At 38.0% G+C, this 27,696-nt stretch overlaps 1 long non-coding RNA gene across 1 annotated transcript; it reads right to left on the reverse strand.

Moving 5' to 3' along the window:
- Positions 1-521: 521 nt before the first annotated feature.
- Positions 522-27,055, reverse strand: LOC132313080 (uncharacterized). Its single transcript, XR_009483385.1, has 5 exons — positions 10,332-27,055; positions 9,660-9,872; positions 9,344-9,545; positions 1,737-1,796; positions 522-954 (listed from the first exon to the last, which is right to left on the reverse strand). It is a non-coding gene; the product is annotated as an uncharacterized LOC132313080 (long non-coding RNA).
- Positions 27,056-27,696: the final 641 nt, after the last annotated feature.

The raw sequence follows: 27,696 nt of genomic DNA on the forward strand, positions 1-27,696 counted from the left end.
TATTTTTAATCTTTACACAAAATCAAACACTCAGAGTTTGAATTTACATTGTCATTCGCAGCCAAATTTATTTTCTCAATGCACCCCGTCTTTCTAGATATAAATAGAATCAGAATTGTTGAATTTTTTTCTCTCTCGGCAAACAAATATACCATATATACATATACTGAGACGCCAGATGGATAGATTTGAGAATCTCTCATAAAAACAATGGTCACCAATGCTTATTTCTATTGTATCGATATGGCTCTTGTCTTGTTGTGTAGCGTTTGTGATATCTTTTACTTCTTCATGATACCAGAGTCCTATCCTAAAAAGAAGGTATCCATACATTAATTCTCACATACCCTAAATTTGAAAATTATAATTTTTATAGCTATTGGTCCAACACTAACCTAGTTCATTAAATCATACATGCAAAATTCAAACTGCCCTCTTGGTTCAGCATTTTGGACCTTTTGAGTTTTGACGCCAAAAATGTTTGCCAGCTTTGATGATACAACATGCTAAGTAAGGTGCAGAACCAGAAGCATCAAAAATAATATCTGACAAATCGTGATCCCATGACATCATTCTGTGATCAAATAATACACAAGAAGACTAGAAGATATTATTCACCCGTAAAGACACAAAAAACCGTCAGGTTAAAATATTACCGGCAGTTGAATCACCAGCGGTTTTTTAAAACCGCCAGTAAATATTGGTTTTAACCACCACCCCAAATATTTATATTTGGGGGCACCATTCATTTGTCAAATATTAGTACAATAACGGACTAAAAGGGAAAATTTGATCAAAGCACTGCTGGTGAATCTGATCCGCTCACATGAGACGAGCTTTTCTTCACTTTCTTTGCTGCTGATTTAGCCGCAACTTTGCTCTGGGATTTTTCACAATAGCCTCTTTTACCTTGTGTCCTGTTTCAACACCTTCAGAACCATTGCTTCCCTAAAACTGAAAAACTTGCACATTTTCACTTACCCATATACATTAAAATTCCAACATATATATATATATATATATATAGATCTTTCAAGTCCTATTTGAGCAGTGTTTATTGCAGCAGCCAAAAAAAAAAAAAAAAAATCCCTGAACTAAATTGCTTAAGTATTTGAGTGGTGTTTATTACTAAATATTTGCAAAATTGTATTCCACAAGGAAGTTCAGACTCAGGTGAGCTTTACTCCGATGGTCAAAATTACCTATATTTCAAGACTCAAATGTAGCTTTATGTTCCCATATAAACCATTTAAATCCTATATGATTTCTTAACATTCCAAACTTAACTGCGAAAATATTCGATAGTTACCATCTCAATCCATTCAAATAAAAATTTAGATTCAGCTTCAATTATGAACTGTAAAATTGAACATTGTAAATGGAAACAAAGGCAATTCTCTTTAAGTTTGAAACATCCTCAACAATGATATGGAGAAGGGAAAATTTTGAGACTACTACTCTTTTTCAAGTGAATGAAAATAGGGCCGATGTCTTGTTGGACAATAAGTAAACAAACAACATTACTTTTATCCACCTACCTGAAATTGATTTATAAATCAGATTTTAGACAAAGATTAACCGGAATATACATATGCTCAAAGTGGACATGAAAAAGGCTGTCTATAGGTGAAATGGCAATAAGAATATTAGTGGAAACATTGAAAAGCAAGGTAAGAATGTGATGAGAATGGAAGGAAGGAGAGAGATGCATTGGAAGAGATCAAGATGATGCTCACCAGAACGACTTTCTCTGTCATTTTTTTCTTTTTCTTTTCCCTCTTTTGCTTCGATGGAAACTAAATTTTTAAGAAAGACATTTAATTAGTAAGATAATAGTGCAATAACATAATAATAATGTACTAAACATGCTAGTAATATGCATAACCATTTTGGTGATTCTTAATGTTGATGAATTGCCTTGAGCGGACCAAGTTTGCCAAGAGTTACTGGGAGCACTAGAAGAAGCAGCAATCTCTAATGAAGAGTACAAATTAGACCATGTTTTCCTCCTTCAGCAGTTCTAAAGATTTAGGACCCTTTGCACCTTATATGTAGCAGGGAATTTGAGAAGAAATGTGTAACGACCCAAACCGGGGGTCCGAATCGCTAACCGGGTCCTTAACCAAACCCAATGACACACTAGGAATAAAATGGTCATTTTACAATATGAGAGGATAACCTGCCTTTAAACTAGTCAAATGAAGTTTAAAACAATCATTCTAATCGTTCCATGATGTTCGAAGAGGTTCTACGGTCATTGGTTATAACTTCCCAAAAGCGCCCTTACTCGGTTCAAGGGAAATTCCTATTCTACTAAAACAACCATAACTCTCAACATAAATGGAAATTGAAGATGGGGTTGGTCTTATTAGAAAACTAACTTAAAATTCTTGAAAATGGACTCAAGAATGACCTAATTTGGGTTCAGAACGAAGAAGATATGACCGCCCGAAATCAAGTGATCCAAGCTGTCAAACTGCGAAAGCCAAAAGGTGCACTGGGAGACTTGAACCAGTTCAAGGACCCTGAACCGGTTCAAGATGGGCAATGTGCCCAACTATGAACCAAATGCACCCCTGAACCGGTTCAATGGGGCTGAACCGGTTCAAGATGATAAGAACCCTGAAAAATGCCCCAGAAAGCTTAAAATTGTGAACTTGTGCATATATGCGCCCCTTTGGCCCCTTGGTGACCTTATTAAAGTTTAAACTTGTCCCAAATCTTTCATTTGATGGTGAAATTAATACAACTAGGTAACATTACATTCAAATAAAACCATACATGAGTTCATTACATCATTAAAGTTAAACAAGTCCGTCACACATCAAAATATGGTCTTAAGGCCTTACATGGATATTGAAATCATAATGAGACCACAAAATACAGGAGGATGGTCTCAAGACCATTTCCAACCATGAACTAGATACCAAAATGTCACCTATTACAATTTACAACAAAAGGGTAATATATATATCAAGAACAAAAGAGTCCAAGTCCGTCAACCCGACTAAACTTATGGTGGATTGTGGTCCGCCACTTCCTTTTCGTATCCTGAAAAATATTAATAATAAAGGGATGAGCCAACCGCTCTGTAGGAAGTGCCTAAGACACACATCTTGTGACTCCGTGAATCCAACAAGGAATAGGAAAAAAAAAAAAAAAATCGGATCATGCCATTTTCGGGAAAAATATAACCACACTATCAACAACAATAATCCAAGTCATAAACGAACTATGCCATGCTATGGAATGCAATGTCGCTCCCTATTTCCAAAACCTTTTTCTGTCATCATTTCCAAACCGTTAGTGTAACCCGTCCCATGGTAACTCCATGGCGGCACAAGAGCGTTGGCTAACTGTCCCTGACCCATGGCAACTCCATGGCGTCATTTGGGGCCCAAGTAACTCAACCACGCTAGGGCAGTCTCCTTAGTTCTCTCTAGGTTGCACTAACGCCACAGACCTTAGACAACTCCTAGGCGACTGGATTTTCGCAAACCTCCTGTCAAAACTTTTTCCCAAAACCGTTTTCTTTTCTTTTCGAATCAATTTTCCCTTTTCCTTCCCAATGCCATGCATGAATGACTCATCATGTCCAATGCTATGAAATCCACACATTGTAACCCTCAATTATGTAGCATATTTTGGATAATGATCAACATAATAACTTTTCAAGTATTCAACACATCATTCATGATATTTAAACAAGTGAAGTGCGGATTAACGTCATGGAAGCATATATCACTACAACATAACAAGTAACACAAAGCTTCACACATTTTCATACAAACATAGAAATCATGTTTCAAGAAGTTGTCACAAATTAAGCATGCTATATACCAAGTATTGAGAAGTAATTCACAAAAAATCAAATAGAGTGGGTCTTAGAAACCCCTACCTCAAAAGGATGCAAAAAGTTCCAATTCCAAGCCCTAATTTCGGAAATCCCAAGAACACCAAATCAAAAATTGGCTCCGATCAACTTGTAGTCCTCGTCGAGCTCTTTAACTTTGCCTTCAACGGCGAAGTCCAATTCAAGAAGGAAAAAGGTGAAAATTGAGCTTGAAAATGGAAGTTTAGAGAGAGAGAGAAGGGAGCTCCATTGGGAATGAAGAAGAAAAATGCCTAAAAAAATCTGAAAACATGGCCTATATGCAATGGTTTGGTTAACGCGGGTCCCGCCTTGACCTAAGAAATGACCGAAATGCCCCATTTTGCAAATTTCACCTTATAACATGCTACAACTATACAATTAATCACATAACCATATAAACATGCTCCGAATAATAATATATGAGATACCATGATACCGAATAAAAATCACGAGCACGACCAATCCGGTCGTGGGTCCTGTCCGAGGCCTCCAAAAATATGAAAAATGATGAAACGACCCGAGATGCATTTTTAAGAGTTCTAAACTCAAAGAAACACCCCAACCAACTCTCGGGATTCACATAGCATGCCGAACGACGCTCGACACGCAAAACGAGGTGATAAAAAATTCAGAAAATTTGAAAAAATGCCCAAAAATGGAAAAATGAGAAACTTCACAAAATGGGTAATATCTGTGTAGGTGCGTTTTTTTAAAAGTTGAACCACTAGATTACTGCCACATGTCAGTTTGAATGTCATAGCTGCCACTCAGAGAACTTTGTGGTGGATGACAGACAGTACGTGGCAATTTGCCTGACTCTTCAACTTGAGAGAAATATTGGGCTTTAACTTGGGTCACATTTGCAAGAAATTTTCTTCTTGATTTTTTTTTTTGATAAGTAATTTTCTTCTTAATTTATTAATGGGTAATTTACACAGACCTCCCCTATGGTTTGCCCTAATTACAGGGAGCACCCTTCCTGTTTCGGAAATTATGCGGACCTCCCCTAAAAATGAAAATAATTTACACAGACCTCCCTTCTATTAGAGTCAACAGCAGTCAACGACGAAAAATGATGACATCAGCTACTATTTTTACTAAAATTCCCATAATACCCTTGTCCTTGATATAGATCACACACACACACACACACACACACACACACACACACATAAATCTGATTTTTCATCTATTTATTATCTAAAACAATCAGTTGAATGAAACTCGTGTTCTTTTTTTCCATTTTATGAGATATATTATGAAAACACAGAGAGAGAATCACACGAATTTAGAGAGAGAGAGTTTTGAGGTGTTGCAATGGCACCCAGTTTTGATTGTGCGGTATTAAGCCTTCTCTATGTAGAAGACAAGAGCAGCATTTTTGATGATGATGATGATGATGATGATGGGTCTCTGAGGGAGGACTTTGAACCCAGTTGGAATCATAGAAATCACCGAATGAGTAATCAAAACCAGGGCTTTGATGGTGAAGAGTCCTGGAATGGGTTACCAGTTCAGATTGACGAGTATTTGGCTTTAATGGTCAAAAAGGAATGTGAGCATTTGCCTAGTGGTGATTACTTGAACAGGTTGAGGAATGGGGACTTGGATTTGGGGGCTAGAATGGAGGTTGTGGATTGGACTGTCAAGGTTGGTTCAACAAACTTTGTTTATTGGGTTTCTTTAATCATGAGTTCTCTAAAATGGTTATTGTGCATTTTTTTTTTCTTCTTTTTGTCGAACCGGATGCCCCTTCTCTCTCCTTCCTCTCTCTTTCTCTAACCATCGGTGATGAACCCATCCTTGTAGTCACCGCCGGTATATCGCTGCGTAGACCCAGTATCATAGCCGATCCGTCCTTTCTCTCTCATCAAATCTCCTCTGCAATCAAGAGAGAGAAACAGTCAATAACCCCACCACTGAAGATCCATGTCGGCGAGATCCAGAAACTAAAAATTCCATCATCGGTGTGGCGAAAGCCCAAAGTTGTTATGGGCATTTTAGTAATTTAAGATAATAATATGAGGGTATTTTAGTAATTTGACACGTCAGTTAGTGTACTTAACTGTCAGTCACACATAAGGGAGGTCCGTGTAGGATAGTTTCAAAAGTAGGAGAGGTCCGCGTAATTTCTGAAACAGGAAGGGTGCTCCTTGTAATTAGGGCAAACCATAGGGGAGATCTGTGTAAATTACCCTTTATTAATTTATCAAGAGAATCAGCACATGCTCAAGTAGCTTATTAGAATTTTGAACTTGCACGTGCTGTATAAGCATGGCGATTTGTTGTTGCATCACTTCAAGTTCCACTTTCATAGGAGGTGGCCCCCAAACAGCGCTTGGTGTAATCCTCAAACCACACATCCTATACTTCAGAGTACAAATCAAGAGGGGTAAGGCTACCTCCCGAAGTAAATGCACCTTATGTTTGACTTTTAGATAATTCTTCTAATTAAACCTGTAACACAAAATTAAACAAAAAGAAAGTAGGCTTATTTGCATGGCTCCAAGTAATCAGTTTGTTCATTAATTAACAACTTCAGGTTTTCTTTTTGTCGTGGTGTAGACCTACTAAGCAAAAAGCTTCTTTTCTGTCACGCCTATAAATGTGTGTGTGTGTGTGTGTGAGAGAGAGGGAAAGAGAGAATTACGCGTGTGCTTATTGTTGAAGGATACAAATATTAAAGTTCCACCCTCTCTAACATCTTAAGCTTTTGGAGTAGATGGTAGTTAACATGGTATCAAAGCCAAAAGTCTCAAGTTCAAAACTCACCGTCACCCTAACTAAAATTGAAAAACAAGTGTTGAATAAAAAAGAATGCCACATGCGAGGGGGCGTGTTGAAGGATATAAGTATTAAAGTTGCACCATTTCTAATAGCTTAAGCTTTTGGAGTAGATGGTGGTTAAAACTTATTATAGACCACAGGCCAATTAGGCAAATTCAGAGAACCCTTTACTATTTCCCGCACTTGCACAAGTTTCATCAAATTTTGGCATCACTCATTATGTAAAATTGATTTTATGTGTCATTTTGCTCACATAAATAACAAGAAATAAAGGAGATTAATTTGGATCAAAAGAAGAAAAGTGCTACTATTTATGGATATATAATGACCTGAAATGATGAAATTAACTATGGAGAGCGCAACCGAGGCCATGACTTAATTTTGGTGTCACTGCCACCAGTAGTGTGCAGCAGTTGATAAAAGAGGGGGGAAATTGTGGGCTTCAAGATATAAATGGAAGTTTTAAAGGAGAGGATGAGATTATTGATAAGCCTCTCACTATGGCCGTGGTTTTGTTTATTCTCTCCCACCAACATTATGACCTCTGTGCTTATTCTTTTTAACGTTGTTTTTTTCCTCTAAAAGGAAACCTCATTGCAATTGGCAGTAACTAATAATAAAATATAAGGGAAAATATCACTTACCTCCCTTGAGGTTACGCCTAATTACAAGCCGTACCCCTAACGTTTCAAAAATTGCAGAAACCTCCCCCTAGTGTGACGGAGCTAGATTCCGGTGGAATTCTTGTTAAATGACTAAAATACCCTTATTATATAAAATAAAAAAATAACAAACGCATCTCTCTCCTCTTTCTCCCACAAACAAATTCCAAAACCCAATTAAAAAACTGAACCACCATGCTTGCCGCAGTTCCCACCACCAAGTTACCGCCGCCATCGGTTCAGTGTTGGCATCCTTGCTCACCACCGTTGGTCTCCTTGTTGAGATTGTGCATCATCGCCGCCATTTCAGTCCGCTTCATCGCCGGATCATAGCATTTCTTCACCGCCGAGCACGACCTAGCTCGTTAGTTCACCGCCAGTATCTTGCGTTGCTGGGCTCACCTTTTCTCTTTACAACCATTGTGTTCACCGACTGCAAATCCTTGCTCGCCGACCATAGATCCGTACTCCATTGTCGCCGATAAAAGTCTGCGCACGTCATTCCGAGCTCACTGTTAAGAGTCCGTCCATGCCCTTCACCGTTGGTCCTCACTGATTGCTCGCCGTTTAGACCCAGAGTCCTTGTTGTCAGAATAGCCACTGTGCTTGTCGCAGAAATCTCTACCGTCGCCATAATCGCGACTCTTCCGGTCGTTGTTCGTCATCGCACTTTGTCGCTGTCCCGTCATAGTCGTCCTTTTTGCTTGTTGTAGACGGAGCACATTATTGCTCTTTGCCAATTGGTTATTCATAGCTCGCTGCCGTCCGATGTTCCGTCCTTCCTTGCTCGCCGACACAACCAGTCCCTTGTGCACCTTTGTTTGGGACATCACAAGATATATATTATATGATCCCTAAAGACCTCTTCGACTGTGCGAGGATTGTGGTATTGAAGGTTGGGAGGCCAAAGAGAGAACAAGAGACTTAGGAGAGAGAGAGGTGGGTATATTAGTAAGGGTGTAAATGTCTTTGTAATTATAGTAAGGGCAAATGTGGTAATTCATGCTAAAAAATGGCTGACATAATCAAAAACACTTATTGACCAGCATTGACCATCACCGGAAGGGCAAAGTGTTATAACAGAGCTAACTTTGAGGGAGGTTTTTGCAAATTTTGAAACGTTAAGGTACTGTCTGTAATTAGGCCTAACCCCGAGGGAGGTAAGTGATATTTTTCCTAAAATATAATAATCAGAGTTGAGTAAGCTCAACAACATTTGGGCGGCAGCAACATCATCACTAGGGGTTCCATCTCTATGTTTGTGGGTCTGGCAAAATAGCTCAGCACATAAAGGGGCTTTGCCATTTTCTTACTTCATCTAACATGAAAATAATATATTTGAGTTGCCTAGGGGGAGAGAACATATATAGTTCATGAAGTACACAATCCATGAAAAAATGCCAAGATGCTAACCAACTAAGCTACTCGTGCGTAGCTCCCTGTTCCCGTGGTATGAGCCATGGTTTGCTTTGAGCCTCTTTTTTTTTTTAAATGCCAGATATAATTGAGTATCATCAACATATGTTTATTATGTCAGATTTTGGGTTCTTTTGTCATTTGCATGTACAATACAGCAGCAATTAATCAATAAAAGTTTTGCTCATTTCTAACAAAATAATCACACAAATTGCAAGCAAATACCACAACATATAGAACAGAACATGATATCTTGCAGAATTGAAAAGTTCTGTTCAACAACAATAACAACAACCAAGCCTTTTCCCAATTACTTGGGGTCGGCTACATGAATCCCATGTTTCCATTATGGTCTATTTAAGGCCCAAAAAATTTCAATACCCATAAATTAGTAACCATATGATCTACCATGTATTTTTATATAAGCATTTTCAACAGTTAGAAAGGATACATAACATGCAGAAATTTGTAGCTGATTTTAAGAATCTTGAGCAAAGTGGCAGTTAATTCGTGTACATGCAAAGACATACCATATATATATATTTAGACAATTAATTACCCAAAATCCCGTGGTACGAAGCATGTTAGATATTCAGTTTCTTACCTTCCCCTCCTTGGAGATAAAGTACTTCACCAAATACACCCAATCATCCTTACTAACACAAGGTGGCAGGTGAAACAATCGTTTCTCATCATTGTCCCAAATAGCACAGTAGTCTCTCTCTAGATCAGAATTAAAATCCTTCCATTTTTACCAATGGAAGCAATAGTCCACGTTTTTGCTATGATGCAGCACTCATGTTTTTCTACAAACGTTATGAAAAGATATCAGTTGGCTATTAAATAACTTTTCTGGAGTTAACAAAAACATGAAAAAGAAACTAATAAAGTATCTACCTTCAAAGCAACAACATTTTTACCTTGACAAGATTCCACAAGTCCTGTTTGATAGCCCCATTATGTTGTAATGATTGAAGACTTTTTTTATTGGAAGGTACCCGAAAAAAAAAAAAAAAAAATGCCTTCAATCATTACAACATAATGGGGCTATCATCCTATTCTTCGCAACTGCGCCTAGGAAATTGGCGAACTTCACAGATTCTAGACCATTTGACCGTCCAAATGCATTAGCACTGCAAAACAATTAGATTATTTCAGATTGCTCTATTATAATGTATTGCTGGATTAGGAACTTGACAACCCTCCTACCACAGCCTTAATTGACCAAAAAACAAAAAGTAGTAATATTGATGTCAACAAAACAAAGGAAACGTACAGTTGGAAAAAAATTAATGATATTTAAAACAGGATCAAATTGGCTCTAGTACATTGTTTAAAGTGGTTAGATTGCTCTACTACAATGTTTAAAGGGGAGAGAGAAGGCAACAAAATTTCGTATGCATTTTGTTTTAAAAAATTTTTTGAAGATGTTCCCCAGTATACTTCTTGCAACTCTCTACCTCTTTAGATTATTTAATTGGGCTTAAAGAAAAAAAGAAAAAAGAAAAAAGATGTTCAACTAAAAATTTGATTAAAGGAAATTCAGAATAAAGTCAGCATAAGATACTAAACGGAAGATATTATTTAATAACCTCAAAAGGGTCCTGTCACTTCTTTTGTCGGGTTTTATTGACGCAAAACCCCCTCTTCCTTCTCATTCTGGGCTGATGGAACAGTACTCTCATCCTCACCAAGAGCCTCATGTGAACTCTCTGTGTCTTAAGAAGAAGAATGGTCAGACACTTCTTCTTCAAACTGAGTTGCCATAGGTAGGTTACACACTTAACAATAAAAGCAGTTAAAGAAAACATTATTCAACCATTCAACAAAATCAACTAGAATAAACACTATTCAACCCTGAGAGGATCAACACATACAGATAAATTGACAAAACATAGACCAGAAAATGAAGGTGGCTTTTCAAATTAAGATTTATTGACTGAACAGAGACCAGAAAATTAAGGTGGACCCCAATGGTTTACTTATCTCTTTCACCAAAGAGTAAATCTATTGGAAATTGATGAGAATTATGCATGCCCCAATTCAGCAAGTTTTATCAGAAACAGCAAACTAAATTACTGACTACGAAAGTAAAGCTTCTGTACATGCCATCAAAGAGGATATGACCCTCGCTTTTGGTACTTGGCATGGAATGAAGTATATGTCTGAGCATAAACACAGTGCAGATACCAAATAATCAAATGCACCAAAAAAACTGTAGGAGACTTGGCTAAGAAGAAAAAGGAAAAAAAAAAACAAACGCAGCAAGACAATTACTCTGTAAATGAACAGAACGTAAACAGAAAAAACAAATCAAATTGACAAGGAATTACCTGGCAATCTATTGAAATACACAATTAGATTAATAATCAAGCACCTGCAGAAAAGAAAGGTGGAAAGCAAGAGAAATCCAATGTATATCATTATAGTAATAAAAGATCTTCCAATGTATTAAAATAGAATTGGAAAGAAAAACTTTGATGTTGCGTAAAAACAATGCCAATCACATAACTAACACACGAATCATTAAGAAAGAAAGATCACTCAAAGAAATCCAAAACCTTTCCGAAAATTTTCAAACCTTTCATTTCCTTAATGTGAATTCAACCCAATTAGTTCTTTAAATATCCAATTCAAACCCTAGAGAGCTTCTCGCTCTAGGTTTCTCTCTCTAACTCACTTCACGACATCCTTGCTCGTTTTTTCGATCAATCAATTTTCTGGTCTAGTCCATCTCTTTCCACTTGTTCTCCTTATTCGTTGTTCTTTTCTTTACTGGAGAACTGTTGACCAGTTTTCCAGTAATCATCTTCTCATGCCATGGCGCCCATATCGCATTCTTCTTCTCGTTCCTTGAGTTCTGCACCAACTAGAGGTAGTGGTGATGTACAAAATTCGATGGAATTGGAGGGCAATGATGGAGGTTCTTGCCCTGTTACTCCTCTGCTGAAAGCAAAGATTCAAACTAAATCGGAAATACGTGAGAAAATGATGCTCGATCTGGTTCAATTGTGGTTTAATCTACTCTAGCAGCTCTGAATCGATCTCAGATAGTTGAAGAATGTGAGCTTGTCCCTGAAAAGGCTCTCAATCTTGAAAGACAACTTGGTTCTCTCTTAGAGAACTCTTCCTTCTTTGAGAAGTCTATATCAAACAAAGCTATTCTGACTTCTGAGTGTCATAAATCACAGAAATGGGGTTCCTGGTGGCCGCAATCAGGAACCTGACTCTGAGGGCTGATCCCACGGTGGCGCGTCAAGCTCTAGTGCATGAGGATCATGAAGAGGTAATTCCTGTAACTGACTCTGTTACTTTTCCACCTCTAAATCACGTGAGGCCTTAAGCCCACAAGTCTATATCAAACAAAGCTATTCTGAGTGTCATAAATCACAGATATGGGGTTCCTGGTGGCCGAAATCAGGAACCTGACTCTGAGGGCTGATCCCACGGTGGCGCGTCAAGCTCAAGTGCGTGAGGATCATGAAGAGGTAATTCCTGTAACTGACTCTGTTACTTTTCCACCTCTGAGTCACGTGAGGCCTCAAGACCACAAGTCCAAACTTTTAATCCTGTCTACCCACTCCGAAGCTCTAATCCTGACCATTCATTTGTAACGACCAATGTGGAGATGCTTAAACAACCTAATGGAAGTTTGACTGATGTGGGGAAAGGAAAATCCTGGAGCTATGTTTTTGCTTCAGACTCCATTCCTCGCATGGTATTAGAGTACGTAGACCCTGTTATCGAAGATAACAGATTCAAAATCTTCCCTCCAGAGGATGCTGTTTCTTTTTTTGATAAGTAACAAATGGAAGAACACTTCGGTGGAATACTTCATCGGCAGGAACGTGTCTGAAGCAAACAGGGAAAAAAATACATAAGCCTTCTTCCAGCGGTAAGAAAGACTAGAGTTACTCCAAGCGCCGTTGGAATCTAGACTTCTAAAGAGAAATCTGGGAAAAACCTTAGAAGAAGTATTAGTTTGAAATAACTCAATGATATTGATAAAGAATTGATTACAGCATATAAGAGGGCTGCTCCTTTTAGAATAAAACTGTTAATGACACTTCACTTCTCTAAACTAACTTTCAAGCTACCCACAAAGTATTAATGACAGCTTCTACTATTCCCATAACATCTTCAGCTTACTCCTTAATAAAGCAAAGACACTTTTAAGACACTATTGACTGCATCAACTTTTCAAAGCACTATGAATCATTTGCATCAAACCCTCCTCCTTGAAGAGAACTCGCCCTCGGGTATTAAGCAATTTACCACGATCTTTTAAAAACCTGATTAAGGCCTTCCAACCTTTCTTTTTTCTTTTCCTTACTCGAACAAAGCACAATAATCTTCTTTTACCAACAAGGAACACCTTTTCATGAACTTCCCGAACTCTCTTGTGAAATCGCCAAAACTTGCTTGAAGATAAATCAGGAACCAAGACTTGAACTAATCTGATTTTTACATTGGACCAATTCCTAGCTATATGTCGCACCAAGAATCCATCCTAAATGAGATAATGCATACTGCACCATGTCCCATTCGAAGTTCATTGTTTATATCTTCAGCTTGCCCAACATGAAAAAAACACTTTGCTGGATTAGATTTATTATTTTTACTCTCAATAGTAGTTGAAAAGATGAAATGAATATTTTTCTTATAATAAAACAGGAGTCTCATAACCCTCAAAAGCGTACAGCTTAGAACCATTAGCAACATCCCAAACTTAGTAGTCTCGTCTTCTCCACAAGTTATGAAGCATAACTGTTGGTTTGGATGAAAGAAAGCAAGATCACTAACACCACCAACATGAGCACCAATATCTAGGTTGTTTTGTATATCCTCATTCCTCACCAGCATGATAGAAACATATCTGCACAATGTGCTTAGAATTCGCAACACCTAAAAGGATGCCATCAGGACTCCATATCACTTTGTTCACTGATCCAGTATACTCATTAGCCAAAGATGTCTGCAGAGTCATTGAACATGATCCAAGGTCGCAAACCTTGAAATTTCTGGAAGCAAACTTCTCCCTACCACCAACTCCCCATGATGCAATATCACCAATATTCATGGCAACAAGAAACAGAGTTTGTTGCAATGGATGAAAATCCATGCTCTTGACAGCAGAACCCTCATTCAGATTTACAACTAAGACTTGAGCAAATCATCAGAAGAATATAAGATGTGGCATGGCTCTTACCATGCCCACATCTCAGTGTTATTAAAGGCTCGAGGCGCTAAAGGTCCTTTGGAGCCTAGGCACGAGGCGCACACCTGAGTGAAGTGAGGCGCACAATTGAAATTTTAAACTACCATAATAGCATTCATATCTCACAAGTCACATCAATATTCTAAAAATTAATATCAAATATAAAAAAGTAAATCCATAAACTATAGAAGTATTCAAGAACCATAAAACATAGCACAAATTTGTTTTCTTGAAAGGCAAAACAGAGTACAAAAAGAAATAAATCTATCAAAATAAACTGTTTACAAGGAAAGAAAAAAAAAAATTAGAGCCAAAAAAAAAAAAGAGGCAGAGACAAAAGAAGTAGATGAGAAAAGAGGAGTGTTAAAGAAGAAAAAGGAGAAAAAAGTAGAGCTCAAAAAAAAAAAAAAAAAAGAGAGAGAGAAGAGAACCAGACAAAGAGAAAGAAGTAAACAAAGATGAAAAGAAAGGAGTAGAGGAGAAGAGAGAGAAGAAGAAGAAAGAACTGACATGGCTTTGTCATTCTTCTCTGCTACTAGGGCTTCATCGTTGCTCTCACAGTCTCACTCTTTCTATGCTCGATCTTGGACTTTCTTATTTGTTTATTCTTTTGAACAAAAGATCCTTCACTGATATGCTTAGGCTTTCTTATTTGTTTATTAAGTTGCCAAAAGTACGCTTTTTGGCTTATTAGGAGATAGAACAATCATTTAAAAAAAAACAAAAAACAGCGAGGCACACCTAGGCGCACCTTGACAAATAGGACGAGGCGCGCGCCTAATAAACATCAGTGAGCTTGGGATGACAAAAGGCGCTAGACCTGCGCCTCGAGCCTAGGCGCGCCTAGGTGCGCCTTTAAAAACACTGCCACATCTTATATTGAATATAAAATGATATTGATGAAGACTTGATACAGCAGATAAGAGGGCTGGCCCTTTTAGAATAAAACTAGTAATGATACTTCACTTCTCTAGACTAACTTTCAAGGAACCCTTAAAGCATCAACAACAACTTCTACTATTCCATGACACCTTCAGCTTCCCATACCATAATTAATACTTAATAAACTTTGAGTACACTTTTCAAGACACTATTGACTGCATCAAATTTCTAAAGCCCACGAATCATTTGCATCATTGCCTCTCTCCTTGGTCCAAAATCTTGCCACGAGATTGTGGGACAAATGCTGGGTTGTGTATGTCCTCTACTCCTCCCTCATAGTTGTGGGTTTTATCTGTGTTTCGATTCTCTTTTTCTTCCAACACTAGATTCATTCTCGAGGGGTCCGTGGGTCCTTGCCAATCGTAATCTGGTGCTAAAGCAATGGATGCCAAAGATGAGTTTAGTGAAAGAATTGATGGAGTAGGTTCCTATTTGGGTAAAAATCTTCAACCATCCTCTTGAATATTGGACTGCTAAAGGATTTAGTTGTGTGACAAATGCCATTGGCAGGCCTTTATATGCTGATACCATCACTGAAGCCATGTCCAGGATCAGTTTTGTCAGAATTTGTGTGGAAATCAATGTAAACTGTCGATTTCCATAATATGTAAATGGTGGGAGGAAATGAGTATGTGGAAGTTAAGTTTAAATAACAGTGGGCTCCTAAACCTTGTGATCACTGCCAGAAGTTTGGTCATTCCTCAATACAGTGCCCAAAAGCTCCTATTATTGTGTGGCACCCAAAGAAAGCTGAATCTTCTCAAAATTGGAACACAGTTGAAAAGGTTGTGACAATTGATAATAACTCGAGTATGAGAATGGTGAATGTTCAAAGACCCAGTAAGTCCCCATCTCTTTTTAAGTTCAGCCTCAATCTGAGACAAATGTTAAGTACGTGGATGTGCAGCATAATGAACCCTCTATTTGAACAGATTTCAAATTTTGGATAGTCTTGCTAATGAAAAACAAAATGAGGTTCCAGTGGACCACACTGAAGTATTCATGAGAGAACGATGGGGGATAAAGTTCAGAATCTTGCTATATGCCTTTGCAATCTTTTGATGGTAGTATCATCTCAGACGATAAAATGAAAGGGTTGAGTACCTCTTCCAGTGCGAAAAAGAAAGCTTCAGTTCAGGGTATGGAAAAGGGAATAAAAGTGTACACTACAATCCTCTTGCTAAATATCAGAACAAACATACAAAAGCAAAGAGGAAAATAAGTGAGCTCTGATAGAATTACTAGAGGTATGATAAATGGGGGTGCTCTACCTCTTCTAAATGTTGGGTAGTTGGAATGTTAGGGGGTTAAATAGACCCCCTATGCAAAAAGAAGTCAGAAATTGGATTGGTGTGTGATCATTAAATTTGGTTTGCCTTTTAGAAACCAGATGACACAGGACAAGTAGTGTGTAAATAGTAACCGTAAGGAAAGAAAGGGATGAGAAAATAAAAGAATAGATAGACTAGAAGAAGGGGATGCGAAAATAGACGAAACTGGGTGAGAACAGAGTGAATAGATAGGTAAGATAGACTGAATGGGTGAGAAAAGCAAGAACAGAAATGGGAGAAACAATAGAACATAGAGAGAGACTCAAAGAAAGAACTATAATCAATAATCTCCAAAACTGCTAAAGTCTATTACATCAAGGCCTTTTATAGGCAAACCCAAAAATAAAATAAAATAAAATAAAATCCCAATAATTGCTAATAATAATAATAGATCTCCACTAAAAATAAAAATATTAAAATATCCCTGTGCCTACGCCTGACATAGGTGCGGAACACCTCACGATCTCCATCACCAGAATTAGAAGCCAAAAAAAATTTATAAGGTGTCGAAAAGAATTAATCCAAAATCATGCTGGATTTAAACAGTAGTTCTCACCCTCTGTGCAGAATTGTGGTGGGATGGTATCCAGTTATTTTAGTGTTCAGGTTATGCATGAAGGAGACCAGTGGATGCATCTCAAAGTAACTCAGTTCTCTGATAACAAATGTGTTTTCCTGTCTCCTGTTTATGTAGCCAATTTTGTATCACAGAGGAGAAACTTATGGAGTGGCTTTAATTTAATGTAAATCACTTGTTGATGGGCCCAAGGGTTTCCATTGGTGATTGGAATGTGATCAGGTATCGAGTAGAAAATAAGGGGGGTGTTTGTGTCCCTTAGAAGGTGCTGATGGAGTTTAATGAAGGGATTAATGATGTGGAATTGACTGAACTTCCTACAATTAATTGTCAATGGACATGGTGCAATAGACAGGAAAAGGGAAGCAGAATTTATGCCAAATTAGACAGAAGTATGATCAATAAAGAGTAGTTGACACCATATCCAAACACAAAAAAATTTCTGACAGCATCACATATTTCATATCATAATACATCTGATCAGATAGCTTCTAAACCAAAACCTTTTTAATTCCTTAAAGTGTGGTGTCATCAAGAAGGTATTACTGAGGTGATAAAACAAGCATGGCTATATATATACTCACTAAAAAGCTGCAGAATGTCAAGTCTAAAGTGAGGGAATGGAATAAGAGGGATCTCAGACATGTTAAAGACCAACTTTCTGAGTCCAGCAAGAATTGTGTGAAATTCAAACGGAAATGCTCAAAGATCCTCGCCAGTGATGGGCCCAGGAATTTTTTTGAGTGGGGGCGCCATTGAAAAGTTAAAAAAATGAAGAAAAACATTTACAAAATAAAATAATAAATATAAGAATTTAACTTTTGGTAGCTTGTCTGACACTTTATGAGCCCTGTCAGTGTTAGATCCAGATTCTTTGACCTTTTTTTAGTCATATCTGTGTTTCCTAGATTACCATGGATGTGGGGCAGTAAAGAGTGAAGAAAAAAGTGAGCCGATTTACTTAACTTTTTTTTGGACTAAAAATATCCATGGACTTTCTGGGAAAAAAAAAAAAAAGAATCTGTGGATGCAGAATATTAATAGTGGGGTATTTTTCAATAATTGGATGGGAATATGAAAGTGTGTGAGAGAACTAATTACCATCAGGGGCGGAGCCAATTAAGGCCTTGCTCCAACTTACTATACATAGGTGCATATTTTTGGTATATATATACTTATATGGTAATTTTAAATAGTGGCCCCCCTCAAATTTTCAAAAATTCTTTTAATTTCCTTTTGAAAAAAAAAATTACATATATCCCTTCTTCAAATATACAATATATTTTTCCTTTTCTAATTTTTGTTTCCATTTTCAAAAAATTTCTTTGTATTTTTCTATTTTTTTTAAACCTATTTCTTTTATCGATGACATTTGTGATTGTATCTAATTAAAATATTATTTCTATTTTTTTTAAACCTATTATTTTACAACTATTTTTTTCTTATTTGCCTTTTGATTAAAAAAAATTATATTGTCATATTTATTAAAAAAAAAAAAATTAACAAGTGCATTGTGCCCCCTCTGAAATAAAATCCTGGCTCCGCCCCTGATTACCATGAATGTGGGGGTGGTAGAGAGTCAAAAGGAGAAAATTATCATTTGGATCCGAAAAAGTCATTGGGGGCAAGAATGTGAAGGGTATTTTTACAAATTGAGTGGGGGCATTTCTAAAATTTAAACAAGATATATAGGTAATAATGTAAATAAAAAAAAATTAGTGGGGGCGGATGCCCTGATTGGGCCTTAACTAGGTCCATGCCTGAACCTCGCAATCCAGGTCTAATAGAAATGGAGAATCTGGCCACATTTGATCTTAAGAATTTGGAAATTCTAGCAACCCAAAAGGCTAGAGTTCATTGGCTTCAGGAGACTCATAGATGCACCATGTTTTCCTATCAAAAAATTAGCTCAACATAGAGCTTTTAATGCCATTTCTGCTATTCAAAAGGAAGATGGAAAATGGTCCACTGATATACACCAGATTGAGCAGGAATTTGTGAATCATTATCAGAAGCTGTTTAGTTGTAATCATAATCAGAAGATCTCTTTTATGCCTATGGAGCCCAGTGTTAAACTTTCTTTTAAAGTAGCTCAGTACTTGGAGAGTCAAGTCACCGCTAATGAAATTAAATCAGTTGTTGACAGATTAGGCCCTCACAAGAGACCAGGCCCTGATGGGTTTCCCACCAAGATTCTTTCAACAAGTTTAGAGCATTGTGGGACCAGATGTGGCAAATGCTGTTGAATTTTCCTTCTCAAATACTAAGCTATCAAAGGGCCACTCTTCTTTTATCTGCCTCGTTCAAAACAAGCAATTGTGTCAAAGTGCTTACAGACCAATCTCATTGTGCTCTAACAGTTTACAGGATTACTACTAAGCTAATGGCTACAAGGTTGAGTTCAGTGATGGGAAGAATTGTAGGTTGTGAGCAATCAGCTTCTGTGAAAGGCGGGAAAATCCAAGGTAATGTCTTTATGGTGAATGAAATTCTAAGAGGGTTTCACACTGACATAGGACAAGAACAGACTCAAATAGAAAGTTAGCAAATAAGAGTTTTGGGCTGAAAGTTCAAATGAACAGGATTGGGGTTCAATAGCAGTTAGTACAGAGAGCAGATTGAAAACAAGAAAAAACTATTGGAATCACATCAGTAGGGTCTAGGCATCACACCTAGGGAAGGTCTCACACCCTCATATCTTGTGAATCACTCGCTAAGAAATTTCATAACATTTTTTTATTCATTCATGGACTGAGTAATCAAAGTTACATAATATCCTTTTTATAACAAATAATGGGGATTACCCTACAATTGAGGTAATCAAAAGTCAACTCTAGCAAATTTTTTTTTTTTTTGATAAGTAATAATTGAATAAAAAGGCATTCAAAAGGGGAACGCGTCCCTTATACAAAAGTGGAACCGGGATCTAAAGCCTCAAAGAATCCAAAAAAATAATTAAATCATCGGAGGAGGAGCAAGTACTCCTCGTCACATAACTAAAAAGAGAACGAATAATATGAAGTTTTAGCGTCGCCGTGGATGACTCCGTCCCTTCGAACATTCTACTATTCCTTTCCTACCAAATACACCACTACACGCAATGTGGAACAATCCTCCAGTAATCGCGTAAACCACTTCTCACACGACATCCTCTCCATACATGAATCAAATCCTTAGAAGATCAGGGCATTACCCAAAGCATGCCAAACAAACTGAGTATAAGATTCCAGCAGTCATACGCCACAGGGCAGTGCAGCAGAATATGATCAATTGACTCACCATCTCGTTTGCACAGGCAACACCAATTAACGATACAAATACCTCTCTTTCTCAAATTGTTAATCGTCAAGATCTTACCCCATATAGCAGTCTATACAAAGAATGCCACTCTAGTTGGAGCCATAGAACGCCATATGGTCTTCAATGGAAAATCAAGGCTATCAAAATTAGATAGGCATAGGAATAGGGATTGTACTTCAAAACGACCATGGAAAGAGGGGATCCATGTAATATCATCACTACCTCTGCCAACTGCCTCCTGCCGATACAACAGATCCAAAAGAACGCATACCTCGTCCATAGTAATTAAAGGCCCAAGGCGCACTAAGGCGCTAGAGGTCCTTTGGAGCCTAGGCGCGAGGCGCGCGCCTAAGTGAAGTGAGGCGCACAATTGAAAATTTAAACTACCATAATAACATTCATATCTCATAAGTCATATCAATATTCTAAAAATTAATATCAAATATAAAAAAGTAAATCCATCAACTATACAAGCATCCAACAACCATAAAACAGAGCACAAATTTGTTTTCTTGAAAGGCAAAGCAAAATGTGTTTTTTGAATGGCAAAACAAAGCACAAAAAGAAATAAATATGTTAACAAAAAAAAAATATTGTTAACAAGAAAAAAAAAGGAAAAAACAGAGCAAAAAAAAAAAAAGAAGAGATGTAAACAAAGATGAGGAGAGATCTAGAGGAGAAGAGAGAAAAGAAAGAACCGACGTGGCTTCGTCGTTCATCTCTGCAACTAGGGCTTCGTTTTCGTCTCACAATCTCATTCTATCGTTGTTTGGTTAACACTTACTCTTGGGCTTTCTTGTTTTTTTATTCTTTTGAACAAAAGTTCCTTATATCGTATGATTGAGCTTTCCTTTTTGTTTATTAAGTTGCCAAAAGTACCCATTTTGGCTTAAGAAATAGAACAATCGTATTTTTTTAAATCAGTGAGGCGTGCCTAGTCGCACCTCACAAACAAGACGAGGCGCAACCGAGGCGCGCGCCTAGTAAACATCAGTGAGCCTGGGATGACAACAAGCGCTAAACCTGAGCTTCAAGCCTAGGCGCGCCTTTAACAACACTGACCTCGTCCATCTCCCAATCCTGAAAAGAACGCCGAAAGTGCATGTCCCACGTAATCCCACTACTATCAAGCATATAACAGTCAGCTACGCAAGCATGTCTATCAACTGCAATACTGTATAATCTGGAAAATGTATAAGATAATGGCTAGTCACCGCACTAGAGATCCTCCCAAAATCAAACACATCTGCCATCACGAACTTTGAATCTGATGTGGGAAGAGAAGACATTCCAACCCTTTCGAATGGATTTCCACACACCAACTCCTCCCATTATAGAAACCGGACTAGTAGACCAGCCGCCACTTTCTTCTCCAAAACAACATGAAACTAGCATTCGCCAAGGGCGATGCCTTTCCCTCCCAAATCTCCATAACCACTTACCCAAGATAGCTTGATTAAAGGGAACCAACCTCCTGATGCCCAGACCACCCCCACTCTAGCATAATAAAAGTAACAAATAACTTAATTGATGCAATTTGATCTAATTGATGCAATTTCACAATAATTGATACAAATTGACCCAATCTCCCTAATTATGCAAGACTACAAGTGGACCCCACTTCACCTAACATGTGCCAAATCAAGGCTTGAGCTCTAGAATCCTCTTTCCCATGCCTTTCATACATTTTAAACGCTGCTGCCACTGTTCTCTACCAATTCTCTCCGGCTTGGAAAAACTCAGATCCGGCGAGTTAAAGGGATGAAATTGCTCATAAGTGTGAAAAGAGCAAGATCATTTCAGCCTTGTATTCAGCAATTTCCATAATTTGCACAAAAAACAAAGCATAAACTTCAAAGCTCGATCATAACAATAGTGTTGTGCAACCCATGAAGTCGGAAAACTTCTTGAAAAAAAGGTTTGGCATTGTGGACAACATTGGAGGTCTTAGAACATAGAAGGAAATGTGTCTTTTTCGAAAAACAATTCAGAACAATGATTATAGCATCAAGTACTTGACTAGTTCTACGCAACCCGAGAACAAAATCAACATTTGACCCATCACCTCTGATACCAACTCCATGGCTAGTACCATGTCGAAAATCAAGGCCATCCTTCCACAAATGTATTCAAGCAAGAACATAAAGAGCAACCCAGTTGGTTCTATCCAGGTATTGTGCTCCCGAATCGAATAGACAAATGTTGTTTGGATCAAGTCCTAAAAATGTTTTCTCCTCTAGTTTATAATGCATAATTGTTGCATTAGGACCAACTGAGGAAATAATAGGTAAACTTAACCTTCTAAAATGCTCTTTTGATGCACGACGCCCCTCTAGCTTATCACTTACATGATTTGTTTCTTCGGGCAGTTTGTTTTTCTGGACCTCATCTACCAAGTTAGTAGATGTTTGAACCAGCTTCTCTTGCTTCTTGGCACAAGCATGCTCCCATTTCTTTGCAGTGCCCACTAATATACACCAAGTATCTACTCCAATAGCCGCATCTTTTGGCAGATTCAGAGTAAAAGTACTATATATCCAAGCCACTTTGAATGGTTGTAGACTTGGTTGGATCGAAGGCTGGAGGCACTCAACTGTGGCTGTGGACACAACATTCCTGCAACTTCCGCCATTTCCACGATGAACTTGCATCTGAAAATTAGATGTCTGTTGCCCATCTTTGCCACCAACTTTAGGGTAATCAAGGATGCACGTCACAACGGATATGGAGGAAACATTCTCTCCAACTTCCTTCAAATGATCATTGTTGCAAGTCTCATCATCAACAAGGTTCTCACGATCCTTGCTAGCCATTGAACTCTTTCCTTCAGAAGGAGCCATGTTATAGAAAGATGCATCCGATCCATCATTTGGTGGCATTGTTGTTGTCAGTGTGCTAAATGTTCCATCACTTTGACTTCTTTGGAATATCTCTAGTGGCATCATGTGACTCATGATGATTCACCTCTAAAGTATTTCTTGGGAACTCTTTTTGGGGAATAACCAACTCCTTCCAACCCACTCAACGGTCGGTTGTTGTTGAGAGTTAAATCCCTCCTTCATCACACACAACGGAAGTATTATCACATCACATTAACACAAACATATATGGAGATAACAATCACACACAACCACGCACAACACCATATTTTACATGGTTCACCTAACTTCAGGGCTACGTCCATGGAGAGAGAATATTTTCACTATTATGAATCAAGTAAGAAAATATACAACCACGTGTCAAAACCCCACTCACTCACTCATCATTTCTTTTGAGTCTACATTTTTACACTCGGGAATTACATATATTCTCTCCTCTCCTCACAACACTCATCCTTAAACCCCTTGCATCTTTCCTCTCTTCTCTTTCTCTCTAAACTCTCATACCCATCTCTATTTATAGAGTCTTCAAAATCTAATTCCTTGTTGGACAAGTATTCCCCAACTTGCCTACACGGAATTACCATATCCGTTTTCAACTCTAAAATAGTAGGTACAACTTCTTCCCCAAATCTTCAGCCTTTTCCCCAAGTCTTCTGACTTCCAAAACTAATTAGGAAACTGTTTCTCGCAGCTTCCAATAACTCACTGTCCAAGTTGAACCGGTTCAGCCCCATTTGAACTGGTTTAACTTTGGCAATAGCCAAAAGTCAACGCCACACTTGAACCGGTTCAAAGCTTCTAAATCGGTTCAACTTTGACAGTAGCCAAAGTGCACACCAAAATCAACAACTTTAAGCATCCCAATTCTTCATGTAATCAATACATGATCAGACTATGTCTTTTCGTACGTGCTCCATCATAGCTCCACCTCTTCATTGCTCACCTCAACTGAAGATTCCTCCACCTCAAATAAAGCACTATAATGAAATAAAGAAACACTCTAACAATTTACACCTTTTTTAAAATTCATCATGCTGCTTCTTCTCTTCTATCTTCTCTATCCACCCCGTTGGTTTTCAATTGCTCACGCTTTCAACTTATCCTCATCAATTATTTTTCTGGCTCAAAGCAACAAACCTCTCCTCATTCTTTTTTTTTTTTTTTGATAAGTCAAACCTCTCCTCATTCTTCATATTCCCCTTTGCTCTTTATCGGGCTTAGAACAAACCCCTTCATTCTTCACACCCTTGCCCCATCTTCAGAATTAGTAGCTTCTCTGGTTTGTCCTCAAAGCTTGTTCCTCATGGGCTTCACCCCTATCACCTTTTCCCCATCTTGAAAGCGAGCATCCTCCGACTTGTCCCCAAGACTTGTTCCTCATGGGCTTCAACCCTGTCACCTTTGCCCAATCTTGAAAACAGCATCCTCCAGCTTGTCCTAAGACTTATTCCTCATGGGCTTCACAATATCACCTTCACCCCATCTTGAAAACGAGCATATCCCAAGACTTGTTCCTCATGGGCCTGTGTCTTCACACCATCTATCTTCTTCGTGTTATCATTAACTCTGATTAAATCTCCATAACCCCTCTCGATCAACCTTCTGCTCTAAAAAACTTCACATCAATCTTCTTCTACTGATCTTCAGGACCAGTCACACACTCTAACCCACCATCGACTCTGATACCAGTTGTTGGGGAGTAATTAACTTCCTCTAACCCACTCAACGGTCGATTGTTGTTGAGAGTTAAATCCCTCCTTCATCACACACAGTGGAAACATCATCACACACAGTGGAAGCATCATCACATCATATCAACACAAGCATATATGGAGATAACAATCATACATATCCATGCACAACACAAAATTTTACATGGTTCACTCAACTCTAAGGCTAAGTCCATGGAAAGAGAGAGATTTTCACTATTATGAATCAAGGAAGAGAATATACAACCACATGTCAAAACCAGATTCACTCACTCATCATCTCTTTTGAGGCTACATGTATACTATCGGGAATTACATATACAATCTCCTCTTCTCACAACACTCACCCTAAAACCACTTACATCTTTTCTCTCCTCTCTCTCTCTAAACCTCACATACCCATCTCTACTTATAGAGTCTTCAAAACCCAATTCCTTGTTAGACAAGTATTCCCCAACTTACCTACAAAGAGTTACCATATCTGTCTTCAACTTTAAAATAGCAGTTACAACTTCTTCCCCAAATCTTCAGCCTTTTCCCCAAGTCTTCTGGCTTCCAAAATTGATTAGGAAACTGTTTCTCGTAACTTCCAATAACTCACTGTCCAAGTTGAAACAGTTTAGCCCCATTTGAACCGGTTCAACTTTGGCAGTAGCCAAAAGTCGACACCACACTTGAGCCGGTTCAAAGCCTTTGAACCGGTTCAACTTTGGCAGTGGCCAAAGTGCACACCAAAATCAGCAACTTTGAGCATCCCAATTCTTCACGTGATCAGACTATGTCTTCACGTACATGCTCCACCATAGCTTCACCTTGAACAAGAATCTCTTCATTGCTCCACCTCAACTGAAAATTTCTCCACCTCAAATAAAGCATTATAATAAAATTGAAAAACACTTTAACAACTCCAACATGGAATGTAGTGGTGGATCAGCTGAGGGTTTAAAGGCTGTTGATGCTGCCACTTTCTGCCATCGTAAGTACTAAATGCAGTTTCTTGTTCAAGGCCTACTGATTTGTTTAAAGATCGCGAAATTCGATCTCCTATCTCATTGCATCGAGTATTCAGCCCTTTAAGTTGTTACAAAATCTGTGACAGCAACTCAATCTCTTGATGATTATCCAATCTTCTATTTTTGGATCGCGTAAACATAATGTCTACTTCGGCTCTGATACCAAAAACTGATGTAAGACAAGAACAGACTCGAATAGAAGCAAAGAAGAGTTTTGGGCTGAAAGTTCAAATGAACATGATTGGGCTTCAAGAGCTGTTAGTAGAGAGAGAATTGAAAACAAGAAAAAACCTATTGGAATCATACCAACAGGGCCTAGGTTTCACACTTAGAGAAGGCCTCACACCCTCAGAATTTGTGAATCACTCACAAAGAAATTTTTTATTCATTCATTTATTGAGTAATCAGAGTTAAATAGTATCATTTTTATAACAATTGATGACCATTGGATTACCCTACAATTGAGGTAATAACAAATAACTTAATTGAAACAATTTGATCTAATTGATGCAATTTACCACAATAATGCCATTTCACCATAATTGATGCAATTTACCAAAATTATGCAATTTAACCCAATCCCCCCAATTATGCAAGACTGCAAGTGGACCACCCTTCACCTAACATGTGCCAAATCAAGGCTTGAGCTCTAGAATCCTCTTTCCCACGCCTTTTATACATTTTAAAACACTGCTGCCACTGTCCTCTACTTGTTGCCACTGTTCTCTACCACAGACTACAAAGTTTCTTTAGTCAATGGCCTTTAAAATAGACGTCAAAAAGGCATATCACTTGTTTCTTGGGACCTCTTATTTCAGGTTCTAAAAGCTTTTGGATTTGGGGATAAATTGATTGAATGGATAACATAATGCATATCTAACTCATGGTTTCATGTGTTAATAAATGGCACTCCTGCAGGGTATTTTCAGCAGAAAAAAGGCTTGGAGCAAGGTTGCCCTCTCTCTTCCCCTTTTTTCACACTTAATTACAGAATTTTCTCCTATATGGTTCAGCCTGAAAGGAATAATGGGGGGGTTCACACTAGTGGTGCTGCTGAATCGAATGGGTTAGTCTTTACATACTGTTTTTATGCAGATGATCTATTTCTGATTGTTAAAGCAAGTGCGAGGCCATCTAAATATATCTTGAATATCTTTAATAAGTTTAAAACCCTCTCGCCTTCTCGGGTCTGGAAGTGAGTTTTCAAAAAAGCAAGGTCTTCTTCTCTAAAGCAGTTAGAAGGAAAAATTCTCGGCAGAATCTCGAAGATAAACTGTGGTTCCTTTCCTCTTCAATATTTGGGGCTTCCTATGATAGATAAAGGCTTGAAAAATATGGATTGTAATGCTCTGACCAACAACATTGCTGCAAAACTCAATGGGTGGTGGAGCTCTCTTAATCTATCACTTTGCTGATAGGGTTGAGTCGATAAGATCTGTTATCTATTCTATTATTCATTATTGGTGTTCTGCCTTCAAATTACCAGTTGTTGTGATTTAGAAAATGATAAAAAAATATATATATATATAATAATAAATAAATAAAAACTTCATTTGGGATGGCAAAATAAATTCTAAGAGACTTCATCTTCTAGAATGGAATAAGCTTGCTTGCCCAAAATCTGGAGGCGGGTTTGGTTTAAGAAGACTTGCAGAAATAGATAAGGCCACCAAATGCAGTTTATTTTGGGACTAAGAAAGGATAGAATGTGGATTCCATGGTTGAAGAATCTTTACCTTAAGCATGATTCTATTTGGTCTTATTCATTGATGTATAATAACTCCACCTGGAAGTATCTGTTAGGGGTCATAGAATTTATGTCAGCAAACAACCAATTCCAGATTGGGAAGGGCAATCTCTAAAGTTTTTCTTGGACCCACGGTGGAATGGTGCTTCCTTAGTTCAGACATATGGTCACAGGATTATCAAATTATTTGATGTTCCTAAAGGAGCTAAGATCAGTTACACCAGAATTCATGGTGAAC

This window comes from Cornus florida, unplaced genomic scaffold (genome assembly GCF_030987335.1).
Source record: "Cornus florida cultivar Cherokee Brave unplaced genomic scaffold, ASM3098733v1 CherokeeBrave_3.0.0_Hap2_Chr06, whole genome shotgun sequence".
NCBI lineage: Eukaryota > Viridiplantae > Streptophyta > Magnoliopsida > Cornales > Cornaceae > Cornus > Cornus florida.